The sequence below is a fragment of the Canis lupus genome, chromosome 12 (genome assembly GCF_003254725.2).
Source record: "Canis lupus dingo isolate Sandy chromosome 12, ASM325472v2, whole genome shotgun sequence".
Classification (NCBI taxonomy): Eukaryota; Metazoa; Chordata; class Mammalia; order Carnivora; family Canidae; genus Canis; species Canis lupus.
In genome coordinates this window covers 50,595,197-50,614,813 of record NC_064254.1, presented here as the reverse complement: position 1 = coordinate 50,614,813, position 19,617 = coordinate 50,595,197, and the positions used below count along the sequence as shown (strand labels likewise).

Sequence of the window (19,617 nt, the reverse complement as noted above, 5' to 3'; positions counted from 1 at the left end):
ATTTATGGTAATGGAATGCAAATATTCTTTAACCTTCTTCCTTATCTTTCTAAACAAAGGGTAATAGCCAAGTCTCTGCTTTGCATTCTCAGAGACTCACAATGTAAACAGATTATTAAAGCCAAAATTTTCCACTAAGCACCATTTGAAAATTACGGCATATGGTTTCAACTATAATTTTAATCAAGACAGAATCAAAGTATTTGGGCCTTTATAATTTACTATTTCCATAATGCATACTGTTGAATAATATAGTGTTTTACTTAACATATAACAAACACATCTATTCCTACCAGGGATTAATATAATATTATTTTAATGGTTGCATTATAGTCCATTCTAGTAATAAATCATACTCTAATTAACAATTATCTTATTGTTAAAAATTGTAAATGTCTCCAATTTTTCATTAATATTAATAATGCTTCTGTGACTATCCTATTATGAAATACTTTTTTATATATGAGCATATATTTTTGCATCTCCTCATAGTTGTTTCAGATAATCACTGAAACGGGGAAACTTTGGCACAAATATGCCCACTTTAAAGGTTATTCTTCAGTATTGTCCAAATGCTTTCCTGAGAATTGTATAAATTTATTCATTATAAATTCCCCAGAAGGATGTTACAGTGCCTATTTTCCCACAACCTTTTAAACACTGGGCACTACCATTTTTCAAAGCTATCTCCCAACTTTCGGATGAAAAGTGGCATTTGATATCGTTCTTTTAAAAAAATTATTTTTTCATGAGAGATACAGACGCAGAGACATAAGCAGAGGGAGAAGCAGGTTCCTTGGAGGGAGCCTGTTGCAGGACAAGATCCCAGGACCTGGGGATCATGGCCTCAGCCGAAGGCAGACACTCAACCACTGAGTCACCCAGGTGTTCCTAATATTGTTCTTAACTACATTTTATTTCTAGTAAGGCTTTGTTCCTTTCAAAGTTATATTTGGGTCATTTTGGGTCATTTTCATTTGCATGTTTTGAGTCATTTGCATTTGCATGTGATTTGCCCATTTTGGGAGCTTGGATTATAGTTTCCCCATATTCAGTGCTTCTCCTCCCTAAGGTGCTTCTCCCCTGGAGAGGGATACATCCCCCCACCAGTGGACTCAGGTGTAGCCACACAAATTGCTCGGCCAAAGAAACTGGAGTGAAAGTAACATGCCTCTTAACTGAAATATTAAGAATTAGCTCTTCATTTAGATTTTATCTTTTCTTCTGCCGTGAGACTGATATCTTAAAGAAAAGCTGTGCCTGGGGAGAAGTGTTCTGGGGGAGAAGCTATTCCTGAGAACAACAACCTTTGTCACTATAAAATGATCATGTAATGTGGTGAGAAGTAAAATTTTATTGCTGTGAGTCAGTGATAGTTTGGGTGACTTGTTTTCTTAGCATAACCTAGACTTTTGTGAATAATTTAAAAACTTGACCCAAAAGTGAGCAATAACAACGACAACAAAATAAGTGACACTTAGTTCAGGGCTGGCAAATGGTCAGCAAATAAATTATTATCAGAGCCTAATGGATGGCGATCCATGTCATGCAATGGTGAAACATTCCTAACTTGGAAGTCAGATTTTGAATCCAGGGAGTGCATTACTTAGTGAAGAACCTGGAAACAGAATGGTACTAGCATGCCTTGGTTACTATTTGATTCATCTAGCAAGAAACTTTAAGAAGGAAATGAATTTTTAAAAGAATTTACCAGCTTGCCACAGAGAAAAGATGGTCTAGAAATACTGAGATCACAGTGTTGTTAGATGCAACTAGTTTTCATCACCAACTAGGGAAAGAAAAGCTGAGAAAGCCTTTGAGTGACAAAGGATAATTAAAATTCAGCTTCATAGCAAGGTGCAAATCAAAATTGTTGAAACTAAATTGGTTGTTAACACCCAGGAAATTCACGTAGAAGAGGCTAGAGGGATGACTTTCCCAAATCCCAGCCTGGTAAATTCAAGTTCCCCATGATTAAGTATATAGTCAAGAACTGAAAACATTGTGGATGTGAATCCTATACATGATGCTAATTGAAAGAAAATAAATGAGAAGCTGAATATGTTTTTGAACTGAATGATCAAAATTGCCAGTGACCTGCCCTCAATGAGACTATGCCTGTTTGGGAATTAAAATAACCCTACTGCACATAATAATTAAGAAAGCTTAAGGAAAATATGTATGGCACAGCAAAGGAATCAATCACCAGAATGAAAAGAACCCATAAAATGGGAGAAAATATTTGTAAACCATATATTTGATAAGGGGCTAATCTCTAAAATATATGAGGAACTCATACAATAACAAAAGAACTAATAACCCAGTAAGGTTTGTTAGGACTTGAATAGACATTTCTCCGAAGATGACATACGAATAGTCAACAGAAATAGTCAATGAGCATTATGAAGAAATGCTCATTGTCACTAAGCATCGGGAAACTTCAAACTGGAACCACAGTAATTTAGTGCCTCAAGCTTATCAAGATAGCTATTAACAAAAAACCTAAACAAAAACAAACAAACAAACCTAAGACAAGTATGTGGAGAAATTGGAACCCTTTCACACCATTGGTGGGAATGCAAGTAGAGGAAAACAGTAGAGGCTCCTTAACAGATTAAAAATAGAGCTACCATATGATCCAGCAATCCAACTTCTGGGTATAAAGGAATTTAAATCAGGATCTCAAAGAGATATCTGCACTCCCATGTTCTTTGCCGCACTGTTTACAATAGCTAAGAAGTGGAAACAAATGTCCATCAACAGATGAATGGATAAGGAAAATGTGATATACACATACAAGGGAATACTATTCAGCCTATAAAAAGGGAAGTAGCTCTAAAATATGTGCTGACGTGCATTGACTTCAGGGACATTATGCTAAGTAAGTACGATAAGCCAGAGACAGAAAGACAAGTACTGAATCAGTTCACTTATATGAGATATCTAAAATAGTCAAATAAATAAAATCAAAGACTGGAATAATGGTTACCACAGCCTGGGGGAGTAGAGAGGGAAATCAGGAATTTTTAATAGAGAAAATGGTAAAAAGTTTCAGTTAAGTAAGATGAAACAGTACTATACATCTGCTGTGCAATATTGTACCAATAATTAATAATAATGTACTTAACTTTTGTACACTTAACTTTTGCTAAGGTGAAGGCTTTCATGTTAAGAGTTCTTGCCACAATAAAATAATAATAATAATAATAATAATAATAATAATTAATAATAATAAAAAGTGTTCTCTGTAATCTCTGTTGTCATTTCAGAAATAGTAGAGGAGGAAAAGGGAAAAGGAAGAAATTCCCAGAGAAAAGGGACAAGGACCATAGGAAAAAATGGTGTGGGTAGGTACTCCTAAGGAAGATGATGAAAGTTTATACAAGAATATTCCTCATCTACAAACGAGGGGAAATTACATCTATCTTGTGGAGTTTCAGCTTTGCTGCAGACCGGAGACTGATATATCCCTCCATTTTGTTTCATTTCTCAAAGAGAATTGTACTGTGGGGTGATCCATTCCTGCTCCAACAGTGTGTGCATGTTGGGATGATAGGACACAGGAAATATAATTTGTATTTAGTTTACAAGTTTCCAGTTTAAGAGGCACCTTAATTCACACTTGGTACAGGGACAGTGTGGCAGCTCTCAGAGATCTGAATTTTAAGGTCATTGTTAAAATTGGATGAGTATTGGGTTTTCTCCCTCAATGGGAGTGGCAGATTAAATTACTACTGTTCACTCATATTTGGTACCCCTCCATATGGTAACTCCCCATAGGCAGATTATAAACTCTTATCCTCTGAAATTTAGGGATGGCCATATGACTTGCTTTGACCAATGAAATATGAATGGAAATAATACGTGTTACTTCCAAATGGAAGCTTTAACAGTAAGATCGTGGTTCAGAAACTCTTTTCCTTTGCTACAACAATAGATTCCAGAAAAAGTTTGCTCCATTAGCCTGGATCCCATCAGGAAGACAAGATGGAGAACAGCTCTAGCTAGCTCATGATGGACATGAAGCATAAGTGAGGAGTAAATCTTTATGGTTGTAAGCCAATCAGCTTGTTTTATATTTGTTGTCTCAACATGACCTAGCCTACCTATCCTGATTAATACATGTCTTATCTTTGCTCAATTTATTATATGATTTTTAAATTGACATAATATACATTTGTATATGAAATACATATGTATATGCATACACACACAAAATGGTTTTTCATAACAAATGCTGGTTCTATTTTGTTGTCAAATTTTTTTACAGATATTGTATCCTAGAACAATGTTTTATTTTTATGTCACTCAGTCTCTCCATTTTTTCCATTTCATGTGTATGCATGCATGAGAGAAAGACAGCAGAGTAGAATAGGCAAATTTTACCTCACTGTCCAAGTTTATATAAAAGTTACACATTACCCCTAAAATTTTGTAGTCATTTTAAAAAAAGACTTATTTATTTATTTTAGAGAGACAGAGAGAGAGAGAGTACAAGCAGGAGAGCCAGAGGGAGAGGGAGAGAGAATCCAAGCTGACTCTGCTAGGCGGGAAACCCAACCAAGGACTTGATTTCAGGATCCTGAGATCACAAACTCAGAGAAAATGAAGAGTTAGACACTTAACTGACTGCCAACCAGGCATCTCAAATTTTGTAGTCATTTAAAAAAGGCATTTGTCTTCAATTCTTCTGGGAGATAGCCTGGTGAAGAAACAGAATACTAACTTAGTTATTCAGTTATCAAACATCATTTATTAATTTTTTCTACCCCCACTGATATGAAAGGTTATCATTATAATATTCTGTATCTACACTTGAGTTCATTTCTAGATTTGGTGTTCTATTCCATTTATCTGTATTCCAGGTACACTACATCTTAATGACTGGAAATTTATATACATTTTTATATCTTGTAAAGCCAGACCTTCTCACCATGACTATCATTACTTTGGTTTTTCATTATTATATTGGCCAATCTTATCCATTCACTCTTAGAAATTAACTTAATAATTATTTTTGTCAAGTTCTTTCCAAAATTCATTAAGAGGATGACTTCTCACACTATTTATAAGTTAATTAAGAGAATTGACATCTTTAAATATTGAGATTTCTTGTCAAGGTAGATGGATGTCACTTAACTAACTCAAGTCATCTTGTATTTTCTTCCTTAGTAGAGTTGTCTTCTCTCAAGCCCATGGAAAGTTATAAATTGCTACTGTAATTGGGATAATTATCTGTTTTTTATTTTTAAAATTATATTTTAATAGTCACCTTACTAAGATTTTCTATATTTTAAAACTTTTTTCAACTAAATCCTTTTTCAATTAGGCAATTATTTATAAATATGGGTATTTTATATTAATTTCTAAAACTGATATATTATTTTCTAACTGCAAGACTAGAATTTCCTGAATAATGTTGAGATAGCAGATATCTTTGCTGTGTTATTTCATCAGTAATATTTCTTATATTTCAGTTTTAAAAATAACAGAAACTTTTGGTTTCTTAATGAAACTTGTTTTATGTTAAATAACTATAAAACCTTAGTATACATGGAATTTTTATCATACATGTGTATTAAAAGTCTCATCATTTGAAAGGATTATAAAATGATCATACTATCAACCAATACATTGATTATTTTTATTTCATTAAGATATATCTTAATAGCTTTAAATTTCAGAAATAAATCCAAGTGTCTATAATGCATTATTTGTTTAATACCCTACTGGCTTCAATTTGCTATATTTTTTGGGATTTTTCTTAGCATATTAGCTCCATGAGAACTAAGATCCTCCACCGTATCTCTACTACAATTTTCTATAACTTGTAACATTAACTAAATTATTATTAATGAATAGATGCCTATATATCTGTAAATAATATTTCCCTTTTTAAAATTTGCTGTCACTGTCAAACTATCTCATTCTAGTGCAGGAGCTATGAATCTGAATATGGCAAGTTAAAATGACATAGATGATCCTTCTCCCCTTCTCTCTGCTATAAATATTTTTTTAAATGATAAATAAGACATGATTGGAAAAAAATTTCGTTAAAAACAAAAACAAGGGGAACCCTGGGTGGCTCAGTGGTTTAGTGCCTGCCTTCAGCCCAGGGCGTGATCCTGGAGTCCCGGGATCGATTTCCACCTCGGGCTCCCTGTGTGGAGCCTGCTTCTCCCTCTGCCTGTGTCTCTGCCTCTCTCTCTCTCTGTCATGAATAAATAAATAAAATCTTAAAAACAAAACAAAACAAACAAAAACAAAAACAAAGAACGAAGGAAGGAATGTCTCTGGTTCCATGAATAAGAAAAGCTAAAGTCAGTGTAATAAGCCTGAAAACAGCTTACCTGGCCAATCCAGGGCTTTTAATTATAGATAGATGCCCAAGAGACTGGAGGCTGGGTCCTACTGATCCACAGAATCAGAATATGTGGCCTCGGTCCAATCGGAAGAGAGACAGGAATCTAAAACCAATCCATTTGTATGAGCCAGGAGTGTTCAAGAGGTTCCCTTCTGTTCGGAAGCCAAGGAAAGGATGAGGAAGTTTGCCTGTGTCTACAGCCTTGGGTGAAATTTAAAAAAGTCAAAACTTCAGCTTCATCAAATTCATCTGCAAGGCCTAAATGTAGGACACTTTTGTAATTTGGCTGCAAGTAAATAAATTAAGATTTTAAGCTAGTGCAGGATCGTTAAACCCTCATGGAGTGGTACAAGCTCCACACTGCTCTGAAGCATCCTTTCACACCTCAGTGCCCACAGTAAAACTAAATCAACATCAAAGTAAAGATCTAAAGATCATGAGCTCACAGAGAAATGCTGCAAATTATATAAGAAACAAATTATAAGGTAGAATCAGCACATACCACCAACAGAATAGTTAGCACAGGGCAAACTTCAGATTACAGAAAAGCCAAAAGATACTAAAAACTAATTATGATAAGATTAAAAAAATAAAAGAAGAATTGAAACTATTATGAAAAACAGGACATTACTAAGAAAATATTTATAAAATAGCCATACACAATTTCTGCAAAATGGAAAGAATGGTTATTGACTCTAAAAGCTCAGTGCATTGGTTAAATACCAGAAAACTCATTTCTGAAGAGAAAAATTAGTGTATAAATTAACATATTTTAAGGTATATATAATCTATAAATATATTTTTCAGCTATATCCTTATGACTATATTTTCTCATTACATTTGATTTCTAGATACTCTGTGATTTTTCATTCACTTCATCTTTGATATATTAATTGATAAAAATAGTGCAATGTACCAAGTACTTAGATGATATGTAGAAAGTGCTTAACACATCGACTGTGCTTTGTTAACGTTTGCTGTCATTATTTACATGATTTACCTAATATAGTCCTTACAGCAATCTTATAAAATAGGAATTAATATTATTTCTTTTTACTTGAAGGAGAAAGATACCTGGAGGCTAAGTGACTTGCCCAGGTTCACACAGCTATTAAGAAATAAAATCAGGTTTTCATACAGACTCCTCATAGTGTAATGACCCTCTGAAGATGGTCACACTACCATAGGTCATTTTGTAATTACCAAGTAATTTATGTTTTGTTATCAGTTCCTACACTGAGGAAATATTTGAATTTTTTTTAAATCATATATATGATTTCTGATTATAGGTTATACATTCTTATATTCAACTATTTGATTCCTGAGGTCATTTTTCAGGAAAAGTTCATGAATAGTACGACAAATAATTTTTTTGTATATCTAACAACATATGTGCATGAGTTTGAGTTAAATGAATGCTAATTGGGCAGTAAATAGAATTATGGGAAATCAGTTTTTTATCCTAAGAAAGCAAGTTGTACCACCTGTCACTGACAGAGCTGTGTTTTATCCAAACCCACTTTGGTTCCTCCTGGGCATTGTTTTACAAGCTTTCTGGGAAGTTAACCATGGCTATTAGTGCAATGGGACATTAGGTGGAAGCAACAGACGTCACATTTATGTTTGTCCCATAAAAACTTCACAAGCTTCTCCACTCTCTCTTTTCCCATATACTGACTGAAAGGAGAGGTCTCTGAAAACTTGGAAAAGGGTGGAACCCCAAAGAGGAACCCAGATTTCTGAATGAGTACAAGGAAAGCCACTTGCTCAGAAATACTTGTCGAGTTTTATATAAGCAAGAAGTAATTTCACTGTGTTAAGCCACTGAGATATGGGGCGTTGAAATAGTATCTTGTATTATTCACCATAACCAATCTAAGACAGTTTTCTGGATCATAGTGTTTCACAGGTTTTATGCTAATGTTATTCTCTCCTTTATTGATAACCAGCTCTTAAAATCTGATGCTTGTTAAATATTCTCTTTGTCCTTGTAATTTATGTTACATGTAAGTATGAGTGTCTTTTCATTAGTTTTGCCCTGCACTCACTGAACTCCTTCCTTATGGATGCACGGGTTGTGGCTGGCAGAACAATGGCCCTCCGAAAATGTTCACATCTTAATTCCTGAAGCCCGTGAATATAAACCCTCTTATGGCAAAAGAGACTTTGAGCTGGAATTAAATTAAGAACCTTGAGATGGGGAGATCATTCTGGATTTCCCAAGGGGGTCCAAGCTAATCACAAAGGGCCTTAATAGCAGATTAATTTTCCCAGTTGTGGTCAGAAGAAATATCACAAGAGATGCTGGGCCAAAGAGGTGCATAGTTGGAGCATTGAAGGGGAAGGAAGAGACCATGAGCCAAGGAATGTGGTAGTTTCGACAATGGGAGAAGACAAGGAAGTAGATGCTCCCCTCGAGTCTCTAGAAAGAAATGCAACCCTGCTGACATTTTGATTCATCCCAGGGAGACCTATGTCAGACTAATATACTGAGCTGTAAGGTAATGAATTTTTGTTGTTTTTTACCCATAAAGTTTGTAGTATTTTGTCTTAGAAAAGATAGAAAATTAATACACAGGACTTTGGTCAGCTCAAAAAATTTATTGTATTATATTATTATATTATTTATTGTATTATTATTTTATTACTGCTTTTCTTCTGTAAATTCTATTTCTTCCTCCTAAAATTCAAATTATACATATATTGGATCATATAGATATATCCTTCATTACTTCTATTTCTCTAATTCCATTTCATCATTATTTGTCTTCATCCAAGTTCCAGTCTTCTAATGTAATAATTTTGTTTTACTGATATTGAAAATTCCCTCCTTAGAACAATTAAGATTTTTAGTTCAGCAATTATTGTTCTAAATTTCTAAAACTGTACCACCATATCAACATCTTTTGTGACTACAAAATTTTCTTGAGCATCATTTAGAATCTCTATTAGCTCTAAAAAATTATCTCTAATTTCCTGTAATAGTTGTGATATATTGGTGAACATATGTTCTGAATGCTCAAATGGTTTCCCTCTTTTGAGCAGCTATATATTTTTAATATGCTTGGTTATTTTTTTCTGCTTGATCATCCTTATAGAAGTAGATATAATGATTATTTTTGGTATCTAAAATACATGAAAAAAATGAGAACAAATGTTTAAGATGCATTGGATTTTTCCTTGCCTAGATAGTAACTGACATTTCCTACATGATAAAGATGGAGTTGTAAGCAGCAGGTGGTGTCTGAAGGGGTTTGGAACTTCACCCTTGTTTAAAACCAGCTTATTCTTTTGTGTCTCTTAGCAGAGTAAAGCCAGTTGGACATGCAAGCTCTCTCCAGACACAATATGACAGGACTTAGCTGGGTCTATCCCTGCCACTCAATTCCTCGCTACCATTTTGATTTGCAGACTCTGAGGGGAGGGGATTTTAGATATGGAGAATAGCATTCTTTGCAATAAGAGGCAGGCAATGTATGGGAGAAGCAGAAGGGACCCTGAGTTTGACTGGTATCAAGGTTTTATATCACCACTTTATACCACAAAGGACTATTTAAAGAGCCATGAATTTTCCTTTGGGTTTTCAGAGCTATGAGCATAATAATCATTGTTGGTTAAAGAGGAAATAATACCAGTTAGCAGAAATGGCATTTTATGGAATATTTATTTTTCATAATCCAATTATATTATTTGAGACCTGGATATTGCTGGATAGAAAAATAATCACATTTAATGAACAGTACTGTGATAAATGCTTTTACAAATATGATCTTATTCATTCTTGTTTAATTGTTTCAAAAAACCTATTGAATAAACTTTGTAATCTATGTATTACAGAAGAGAAGATAACTGCAACTCAGAGGATTGTTGTCCAAGAAAAGATAGGTATAAATATTGAGCAGAACCAGGATCAGAATTTAAACAGAGATTGGCCCACTCTAGATTCAGTTCTGAAATTGAAGTGCAAATGTATTTAGTGGTAAACAATTCCAGGATGACATGTGAGGTCTGTGTCTAAAGGAAATTTTATGTCTTAACTCAGACATCAGTGGTATAAATGAGATCAGTGGTACTGGCTGTTCTAGAACTCCATCAGAGCATAGTCTGAGGTTACCTATATCACAGAAGTAATGTAATTGATCAAGCATCTTTTGCACTTTTTAATATAAATTACATTTCTGTGATTTTTCACAATGTAATTGCTCTGTGTGTAGTTCTTTTTCATGCTAAATTTCACATTTCCTTGATGTGGTCAGTTCCTATGAATTCAAATCAGTGGAATTCAAACAGGATTACATTTCTTTCATCTAAATAATTTATCTTAAAAAAATGGATGTGAAGAGAGTGGCTTAGAAATAGAAAGCATTAGATACACAGAATCTGCTCTTGGCTTCTAGGAGTATGAAGGAAATTGCACAATAAATCAATTTTTATGGATGCTATTGACTTGCAACATTTGCTGCTTTTAAAAATTAATAGCTGAAATAATGAACATTCAAAAAACTCTCTCCACCGTCAGTTTGATTAATTTCTTGATATGAAGTACAGATGACAGATGCAATATTTTAAACTAGATTTTCCTGCAGTCCCATCAGAGAAAATCCAGATAGAAACCACGATTGCCAATATGTTCTTTTAATTTTTTTCAGTTAATTTGTGCAAAAGATCCTGTTGTAGAGAATGCTCTATCCAATAAAATGAAAGTTTAATTATTTGTATAAATATTATTGTAAATGCACAATAGTGCCTCCATAGTCCAAGTGTCATAATTTTATATTAATATTGCATTACAGTAAAACTGGTAATAAAGTGCTTCTCTGAAGAAATTGTGCATGGATTTTTAACATGGTGTTCAGCCAGTAGATGAGTTTATTAAAGTTACTGAATTATGTAGTGGGGAAAATGGAGTTACTAAAACCCTACCCATGGAAACTGCAACAAAATGGAGACAATGAAATGGTTATAAGAAATTAGAAGTCAAACTTTGTGATTTTTTGCACCAATTTTAAAAACATGAATAGCTTCAGCTTTCTATGAACTATACACATCCATCTAAATTAGTTTCCAGTAAATTCATGCAAGCCCATGAAAACAAGAGATAATGTAATGCAGAAAAATGCATACTAGAACAGCAGACCCAATTATGACTGTGGAAATAAAAATCCTCCCAGAGCATTTCTTGAGTATCTTAGAGTCTCATAGGCAGAGGGAAGAGACAAAGAAGGATATAGTTCTCATTTGGATCTTATCAAAAGGGTACTTATTTATCTCCTATTATATAAACTTGAATGGCTCACATACTACTTCTTAACCCCCTGAACTTACCCTGAAGTTGTTATTTTATATTGGGAAACATTCTTAGATCATCTAGATGAATATGTATTTTATTAAAGGTAGGTCAGCACATCATTTGGTCCATATGAGTATAAAACAGTGCTTGAGAACATGGCTTTGGAGTCAGTCTAGCCTCCAATTTGCTTTGCAACTCTGCCATTTGCTATGTGAGTCTACACAAGTTAACTAACCTCTATGAGCTTCTCCCATTCTTAGAGAGCTAAAATAAATAAATAAGGTATTCCCTGCAGTATTAAGATAATAAGGTATTACTATGGTAAACAGTTTGTAATGATGTTTCAAAGGTCTCCAAGGTCACTTCAGGTTTGGTGAGTTGCTAGAAGTACTCACAGAACTCAGAAAAACTCTTGGACTCATGGTTATGGTTTATTACAGAGAAAGGATACAGTTAAAAAATCAACAGAGAAAAAAGGTGCATAGTTTGGAGTCCAGGAGAAACCAGGCTTGAGCTTCCAGTTGCTACCTCCCAGTGGGGTCACATGGACAGCTCTTAATCCTGCCAACAATAATGTGTGATGTGTTTCAATTATTATCAATGAGGAAAGATTGCCTAAACCTTGCATCCGTAGGTTTTTTTTTTTTTTTTTTTTTTTCAGTTTAGTTATGCAGACACAGAGCACCCACATCACTGACCTTGGCTACTCAGGCTCTAGCCCCCTGGAGGTCAAAATCATACAGCATGGCCGAAGATCCTAGGTAAGCAGAAAGAGACGTTCACCATAAGTCACATCATAAGTATAAATGACCTCACAAGGCTGAAGACCCTAGGCATATAAATATACTCTTCACAGGCAGGATATTCCAAGGACTTAGAGATTTCTCCCAGAAGCTGGTTTGTGAAATAAGAATGGTAGCCACAAAACAGAGGCCATCCCAAGACATCTGGAATCAGACGAAACATGAAGGGGCACTTCCTTCCCCCTGATTCCTTCTGATGAAAATGTGATAGATGTAAAGGAATGAAACCCTTCTCAAACTTCTTAGAACCTGGCCCAGAGCTAAGCTTTCAGAAATAATCAGAATTGAGTCAGGATCAGCATCAGGTTTGAGTGGGATTCTCTTGCTTGAAAACTGACCCCATTACAGTGGTCATGGCTCCAGGTATAATGTGGGGCATCTAATACTGTGCTTCTTTAAGGCAAGTAGTGGAGGCAGCAATTTGAGATGGTTTGGTGAATCATGTGCTTAAGAGAGAATCAGTACTTGATAAAGAAGTTGTTAAAACTCAGATTCCCTTTCTCTTCTGTCTTCCTCTTTCTCCCCTTTCTTTTTTAAATTGGCCCAAGAAACTTCCATACTTATTTGCAGTAGGCAGGATAATGGGCACACAAAGATAGCAGATTCTAATTGTGAAACCTGTGGCTATTACCTTATTTGAAAGAAAAGATATTTACAGATATGATTAAGACTCTTTGGATAAGTAGTGTTACACAGGATTGTGTCCCATCAAAATTCATATGTTGAAGTGCTAATCCTGGTATCTCAGAATATAACTTCATTTGGAAATAGGATTTTTGCACATGCTATTAGTTAAAATGAGGTCATATTGGAGTAGGGTAAGCCCCTAATCTAATAGGACTGGTGTCCTTATAAAAGGGGAAGGTTTGAGACAGACACACACGTACAAAAGGGGAACATCATGAGAAGATGAAGGCAGAGATCAAGGTGATGAGACTACAAGCCAACAAATGCCAAGGATTGCCATCAAACCTCCAGAAGCTGGGGAGACAGGCATGAGATAGATTCTCCTACACAGCCTTCAGAATGAACAAACTCTGTTGAACCTTGATCTCAGAGTTTTAACCACTAGGACTGAAAGACAATAAATTTTTGTTTAAATCACCCACATTATGGTATTTAGTTATTACTGCAGCCTTAGGAAATTAATACAGAGAGATTTTCCTGGATTATCCAGGTGGACACTTACTGCAATCATATGTGTTTTTATAAGACAGGCATAGGGAGACTTCACACAGACACAGAACATGACAAAGCATATACAGAGGAAGAGGAGGCAATGTGACTATAGAGACAGAGACTAGAATGATGTGGTCACAAGTCAAGGAACGCAGGCAGCAATCTACAGCTGGAAAAGGCAAGAAAGATATTCTCCCTAGAGCCTTTGGAAGAACAGCTCTGTCAACATCTTGATTTTGCCCAGGGATACCCATTTTAGACTTCCAGACTCCAGGACTGTTAGACAATAAATTTCTTTTGTCTTAACCCATCAAGTTTGTGGCGATTTGTTACATTAGTCATAGGAAACAAATACATTATATATTCAGCTAACATAATATCTATGAATACCTGTCATATTTTTAAGAATAGAACATTTGACTGTAGCTGTGGCGAAGGACATTCCACAGTGCTGTAATAGTGGATGGTCAATGTTTCATCTATATGTCAAGTTTATACTTTCATATTTAAGACAATTTATAAAATATAGAAATTAAATTACAGCAGCTATGAGGTTTATGATTTTAAGGATATTTTATCCTGATACTAGTGTAAAATATTTTGAATGAACTTAGTGTATTTGGTTACTATAAAGATGTAAGCTTTTAGACACAAAATAATGATCACTGAAAAACAGCATGGGTTCATTAATCAAAAGTTATATCAGATCAAATGTATTTATTTTCTTTGCCAACATTAGTAGACAATACATTCTCAGACATATGATGGGTCTGGTATGACTAGATGAAGATCTTTGAGCAAAGGTAGCAAAAGACAGGTTGGATGTAAAATGGTTACATGGTAAATCCATCTGTCATCGATCCATGTAACTATCTTTCTATCAATTGATTTATTTATTGATGTCACAACAAAAGGAGGTTTCAGGTAACATGGGCAGACATTTATGAGGCACTTTCTATGGGCTAGCCACTGGTCTGAATCCTTCTGCTTTTACACATTATTTGTTCTCTTCACCTTGGCCAACATTTTCCTGCTGTCACTCTCACTCTTTCTCCTTCCCCTCTCTCTTTTCTACTTTCTTTGTCATGCAGTATTTCTGCCCATTTCTTAGGCAGATTTAAAGATAATTAACTCCAGGGACACCTGGGTGGCTCAGTCAGTTAAGCATCTGACTCTTGATTTCGGCTCAGGTCATGATCTCAGGGTTGTGGGAAGGGCCTACCTTGGACTCTGCACTGGGCAAGAAGCCTGTGTGAGATTCTCTCTCCTTCTCCCTCTGCCCCTCCTCCCAAATCTTGCATGCTCTGTCTCTCTCTCTCAAAAAAAAAAAAAAAAAAAGATAAAATTTAAAAACAAGATAATTGAGTCCAATTCTGTGCTGTTTTAATATAATAGCTACTGAGCACTTGAAATGTGGCTAGTTCAAAGTGAGATTGCCTTAAATACAAAGTACATAACTAAATTTTAAAGACTTTGTATTAACGATGCGAAATAGCTCATAAACAATTTCTTACGTGGGCTACATTTTGAGATAATAGTATTTTTGATATTATTCCATAGAATAAAATACATTCCTAAGATAATTTGACCCAATTAATGTGGCCACTACAAATTTTAAGTGATAAGTGTAGCTCACTTGTGGCTTGCTCTAGGTGAAGGGTAAGGACCTTGCCTTTGTATCATTAGCAAAAAAATTGTGTTAACAATTTTTGCTAAACATTCCTGGAGTAGGTAGGAAGGTAATCTACCTCAGGAAAATTTTTGTGCCACTACTTTAGAGCCAAAAATGAGTGCAGGCAATTGTAGTTTGAAATGACAATTATTTTTTTCTGTAACCAATGACAAAAGCTACTTAATCAGTTCATTAAACTTGTTGGACACTATTGTATGATCGTTGAAAGCAGGCATCCTCCTCCACAGTATGTCCTTCCAAAAGTGTTCTTTGGAATTGCTCTTTCCCACCTCTGATGAAATCTCAAGCAGTTCCCAAAGGTTTCTGGTCTCTTTCAGAAAGAATAACAATCTAATTTCAAAAATTTAAAAATCTCATCAAATCTAACATTACAGTTTAATCTATTATACAATTCAAATTATCTTTCCCCAGCTGGGGCCTGCCTCAGCTGTGCATCCTGCAAAGAGCAAGAAAAGCACACTTGGTGTCTGAATTCTTCAACTCTCCCCTCCCCACTGCTGCTTTTGTCCCTTCCAAAGCTGCAGAGAAGAGGGAAGTGCCAGGGAGAAAAACTCTCAAATACCACCTGACTTGTATAGTTAGCACATGGCTTCAGGGCTCTGTGGGCAGCAGATAAGTAACTGGTTTTTCTCTCTGGGCCTTTGTTCAATGCCTCTGAGATCATTCTGGTGTAGACCTCTAAACATAGCCCTTGTGAGGCAGGAGACATAGCATCTCGTTGACCACTATCTCTAAAGCCTGTGTGCTTCCAGCAGACAGCCCAGTGCTGGGTCTGTTCACCTCTTCATCCCTTTTTGGTATGATTCCCTATCAAGATGGCTGCAGGCTGCTTCCCTTTGGTGGAGTGCACATTTGTTTCCGGGAAACTTGACACATTTCTCTCTCCTCTCTCCCAGCTTCTTTCCTCTGTCACCATGTAGTCTGCCCTAGGTTTTAGGGAGTTACCAGTGTCTCTAGGTGTCCAGATTCCAGGGAACATAAAGCAAATGTTCCAAATGACTTGTTTCACACAGCCCTTATTTTGGCTTGAGATGGTGGTGTACATTGCCTTAACCTCCGTCATGAGTAGCTGGAAAGAAGAAATGCCATAGTACTATAACAACTCTTTCCAAGATAATTTAGACTCTGTATTAGGATAGTTTAGAAAATGATAAAAAATGGAACACCAAATTTTAGGATCTTAAGAAAGAAGTTTATCTAGCTTTCCCATATTAGTCCTGGGTGGGACTTTAGAAAGTGGCTGGCTCTCTTCAGGTGATCATTCAGGGACTCTTTCCATCTTCAGCCACATGAGTTCCTAAGGCCTCGTCATCATCTGTATCCATATTGAGAAAGGAAGAGTACGTACACATCTGTCTCTAGAAAGCCCTAGCCTAGAAGTATCACACACCTCTTCTGTTCCCATTCCATTGGTCATACCAGCTTGCATGAGAGCCTGAGAAACACACTGCAGCCACATGCCCACCTATTGCTCTCTCTATGGTAGGAAAGAACAGATTTCACTTTACAGTTGATGATATTTGCAACAATCTCAAGGAACACTAAGCTCCCCATGAGTCTTTTGCCTTTTCCTTCCTTACATACCCTGGGAGAGAAACAGCCATTAAAATTGGGAGAAATCATTTCATAGCACCATACAGCATGTCAGGAAGAGTGGCTGTGTCTATCATGTTGGGAAATAGAGATACTTGTACCCATATTGTTGTTTTTCTCAGCATTTTGAGTCTCAGTAGAAACAGAGACAAAGTGTATCTCTATAACTTTCTATTACTCATTTAATAAGTACCCATTCTATGCCATAAACTTTATATCTGTCATCTCATTTATTCTTACAACAATTCTTTGACATAAGAATGAGGCTCAGAGAGGTTATTTGAGTTATTTTAAGCAATTAAAACAAAGAATACAAAGAGAAGTTGAAATTGAAAGTCAATTTTTCAGGATCTTATGATAAACTACCTTTTGACTACCCCCCCTCAATATTGACATTTTATGATATTACCTTTCTCTTTTTTAGCTAATTTTTCTTTTAAATTTTGACATCAATTATATAAATAAAAGAAATGCATATTCTTATATATGTATATATGTATATAGCTACAGTATTTATTTCCTATGTATATACGCAGTACCTATGCATATGTATACTGATTACCTTTGAAGGGATATAGGAACAATCACTGTGAAAAGTAAACCTTTTTTTCAAAAGGGAAAATTCTTTCTTCAAATTATTTACTATCCACGGAATATATCTTAAAATTTATTATTGAAAGAGAAACATGCAAAATGGAAAACATTATTCTGAACATAATAATTTGCCAATCAAAATAAAGCCAATTGCATCTGTATTAAAAAACAAAAAGCTTGACTATAATTTCTAATATATTCAAGCATTTACAAAGTCTTTAGGGATAAAGTATTGTAGTATGATTTTTGACTTTCAGTGACATATTAGTCAGGGTTCAATTACAAACTAACTGGATGTGTTAGGGGAACAGGTTCTATACTAAGCTTCAAGAAACAACTCCCAGAACAATCATAGAGGGCCTGCCAGAGAACTGTTGCCTCTGCCATGATTCTCACATGGATGGGTTCATAAAGGCCACCATAGCTGCTGCTTCCAAGACAACACCCCTCTGTGTGCTCAGAGCCAGGCAAGTGATCGCCATAGTCTCCACCACTTGACACCCATGGATTTAGAGGATGGGCATTTCAGACCTCTGCTGTGGCTGGTACCAAAAACCTCCACAGAAACACTTGTCAGCAGAAATAGCAGAAGCAACAGAAGTGTGGCCTCTGCCTCTTGACACTGATACCTCCCTTTCACGTGTCACCATGGCTCCTCTGTTGAGTGAAAGCTCGATTGTGTTCAGAAGCTAAGCTGTAAAAGAGTCTTACTTTAGCCTTTGGCCTGCACAAAATTATGCTGCAAAGAGTGGGAATGAAGCTGGGGAGTGAATCTACTGCACCCACCACAGGAGGGAGGGCACGGAGGTTTGAATATCTTTTTCACATGCAAAAAGGACAAATTAACGTTAGGTGATTTGCAAGCAGGCATTGGTTTTCTGATTGTGTGTTTTAAATGTGCAGTCACTCTTCAGATGAAAATATTACTCCTATTTGGAAAAGTCTTGACATGACAAATAAGCAGCTATCCGCTGACTTCAATTATAGCTGTTTTTACAAGGACCCTCGAATGGGTCATGCTACGACTCATTATTTTTTCCATTTCAAACAAAATAATTAATTGTTCTCATTTGGAAATAGTTTTGTCTGGATGAAGAATATAATTTTATTCAGGAAGTCTATTTCCCTTCACTTAACTATGTGTCAGGCACTAAGATATCTCTTAACCCTTACAACAACTTTTAAAGGTAGGAAATATTAGTCTTGTTTATAGGTAAGAAATTGAATCTCAGAAAGGTTAAGTAATTTGTCTAGAGTCATACCACCAGGAAAAAAGTCCAAGTTAGGTTGTGACCCCAGTTCACCTGACTCATCCTTAATATTAGGAGATTGCCACACAGTTGGTGGTATCCTGTGTGTTTAAGAACAACTCACACATTTTCTTTATGCCTGTGTACTTTGCCAGGTTTCCACATAAGCAGTTGCATGCCATCTTCATGGTGTGACATCTCAGCTGCATCTTCAACCTACTGAGAAAGAAAGTCAGTAGCTTTAACTGTCCATTAAGGAGACAGTTAGAGAAGGTGGTAAGAGTGAAGCCGCTCAGAGAGAGAGTACACCTAATGGCAGTGTAAGCAGATAGAGAGCCTGGATCTAGGAAAACCAAAGCTGCCTATATAAGAAGTGGAAGAGGAGTGAAGGAAGAGTGGAAAAAGAGAACATAATTACATAATTCCCATGGAGCTGCTAAGTTGACATCAAAAAAAAAAAAAAAAAAAATTCTGCCACCATGGCCAGAAAAGGAAAAATAAAATGAAGCAAGAAGGAAGAGCCACTATGCAGAAGATAAGAACTACCATTCACACCTAAGTAGATGCATAAGGCAGTCATACAGGTCATTTTGGTTATGGTGAACTTGTCAAAGAGTAAAGAAAGTCAAAAGTGGGAAAGATGATTGAATTATGAGTTTGAATGCTTACAGACCAATGATAAAAAAATAACAAAAACCTATAATCACGTCTCAAGTTGCACATATAATTATAATGTTAACAAAAATATATATTTATGTATATTCATGGGGAAATCACTTTGTATTAAGATAAAGTAAATGGCTGTATCCTAAAAAAAGTATAATTCAGTTAAGTTTTAAGCTGCTTAATAG

The 19,617-nt window shown here is 35.6% G+C and overlaps 1 long non-coding RNA gene across 2 annotated transcripts; it reads right to left on the bottom strand.

The window, feature by feature from the left end:
* Positions 1–3,190: 3,190 nt before the first annotated feature.
* Positions 3,191–18,982, bottom strand: LOC112658658 (uncharacterized). Of its 2 annotated transcripts, XR_007401507.1 has the most exons (4): positions 17,913–18,116; positions 12,353–12,411; positions 6,351–6,516; positions 3,191–4,702 (listed from the first exon to the last, which is right to left on the bottom strand). It is a non-coding gene; the product is annotated as an uncharacterized LOC112658658 (long non-coding RNA). The 2 variants fall into 2 exon arrangements; XR_004804302.2 differs by lacking the exons at positions 3,191–4,702; positions 6,351–6,516; positions 17,913–18,116 and adding exons at positions 11,952–12,215; positions 18,891–18,982.
* Positions 18,983–19,617: the final 635 nt, after the last annotated feature.